The sequence below is a fragment of the Mus pahari genome, chromosome 4 (genome assembly GCF_900095145.1).
Source record: "Mus pahari chromosome 4, PAHARI_EIJ_v1.1, whole genome shotgun sequence".
Lineage (NCBI taxonomy): Eukaryota > Metazoa > Chordata > Mammalia > Rodentia > Muridae > Mus > Mus pahari.
In genome coordinates this window covers 15,372,815-15,374,872 of record NC_034593.1, presented here as the reverse complement: position 1 = coordinate 15,374,872, position 2,058 = coordinate 15,372,815, and the positions used below count along the sequence as shown (strand labels likewise).

Sequence of the window (2,058 nt, the reverse complement as noted above, 5' to 3'; positions counted from 1 at the left end):
GCTAATTGTTCTGAGTATTCAGCTGGCTTCTTAGTGTTGAGACTCATGTCCTTTAATTCTGAAAGAAGTCCCTTGTGATATTTCTGTGAAGATTTCTTTCTCCTTCTTGTTCCTTCTCTTCCAGTCTTGTTAATCAGATGTGAGGCTGCCTGGAATTTCTTGTATATCTTATTATCTTTCCCTTTCATATCTCACATCTCCTTTTCTTTTCTTTTCTTTAGCTTTCCTAAACCTATTTGAATTTTAAGGTCATAAGATTTTGTTGTTGTTTTATTTTATTTTATTTTATCTTCAATTTTACATTGTTTTCTTCTCAAACTCTAGTAAAATGGTCTTTGGTTTCCAAAACGGTAAGTTACAGATCAATCAAGAAAGACATTCATTGTTGATCTCTGACTTCTACATGTGTGGGCAAATGCACGCACTGTTCTCACAATCTTCATGAACATATAAACACATGCACACACTAACATAAGTGCACACACATGCATGAGCAAGCAGACTCACACCCACGGAGCGGCAGGAATCCAGCCCAGGAGAAGGGCAGTGGTTTTGAGGCCCTCTTGCCAATGAGGTTCCCAGCACCTGCAGTGAAGATGCTGAACCCATCCCCAGCAGTCAAGCCTTCCACTCCAGAGCCTGCTGGCCTTCTTCCATGTAGACATTGGTGAGGAGGGAACTGGCCAGATCATTTTAGAATTGTTTGCATACATTGCTCTCAAAACTGCAGACAATTTTTATGCATTGTATACAGGAGAAAAAAAAAAAAAAAGCACTGAATCCAGAACTGGGAAACCTCTCCATTTTAAATGACCTTTCTGCCAAATTATTAAGAAATTTATGACTCAGGGTGGAGGAAACATCTCAAATCAGAATGGGACAGATGGAGAAAGTATTTATGGTGAAACATTTGAAGATAAAAAATTTCATATTAAGCATTATCAGGAGGTTTTGCTGAGCATGGCAAGTGTAGACCCCAATGAAAATGGTTCTCAGTTCTTTATCACAACAGTTCTGACTCCTCATTTGGATGGGAAACATCTTGTGTTTGGTCAGGTAATTAAAGGACTAGGTGTGGCAAGGATGCTGGAAAATGTAGAAGTGAGGGGTGAAACCTGCCAAACCGTGTGTTATTGCAGAATGTGGAGGACGGAAAGAAGGGGATGACACACAAAGGTGGCTCTGATGACAGTCACACAGATCTCACTGAGGATGCAGATACACATTTAAAATATGGAGATAAAATTTTATTAATATCTAAAGACTTAGAAAACATTGGAAACATTTTTTTCAAGTCTCAGAACTGGGATGTGGCTATTAAGGAACTGCTAAGGTTTGAAGGGGCTTGGATAGTTCAGAGGTTGTTGTTAAGAAAGCAGATTCATTCAGCCTGCAGCCTTAGGCTGTGTGCTGAATGTTGGTGCCTGTAAATTGAAGGTGTCAGTGTCAGATTGGCATGGGGCAACTGACAGTTGTTTGGAGGCTCCTATCAACCACGAAAGCAGTATACCAAGAATCAAGGATGGCAAGGATTGAGGTGGCATGATCAAGGAGTGGCTGGTCCTAAGACAGCGCAGGAGCTAAAGCTATGCAGGCAGAACTGCTTAAGGTTAAACAAACGATAAAGGCACAGAAAGATAAAGAGAAGGCAGTGCATGCAAAAATGCCTGCTTAATAAGGGTTAAAATGTCCTTAAATATTGTACATTGCTTATATAAGGAAGGGATAATGTAAATTACTGTCTACATAAGCCCTGATGTGTTTCCCTTGATTATCTGTCATTGTTTACAAAGAAATGCTGATACAGGTTCTTTCTTAATAAAGATCTAGCCCAGTTACCTTCTAATCTAGTGTTCTTTCCAGTAACTCACCTCCTTCAGGGTGCTGCTGTTTCAGTGGACAGACTGCTATTCTCAGCAGAATTTCCTTTCTCTAGAACAAAGGCCACCTAAATACTGGGGTTGTTGTTGTGGTGGTTTTGTGTTTTAATTACCAATCCTAACAACTGTAGTTTGAGGAATGAATCCTTTCAGTAAATTTCTCAATTAAAATAAAAGA

The 2,058-nt window shown here is 39.6% G+C and overlaps 1 pseudogene; it reads left to right on the top strand.

The window, feature by feature from the left end:
* Positions 1 to 596: 596 nt before the first annotated feature.
* Positions 597 to 1,675, top strand: LOC110320983 (annotated as a pseudogene).
* The last annotated feature ends 383 nt before the right edge of the window (positions 1,676 to 2,058 follow it).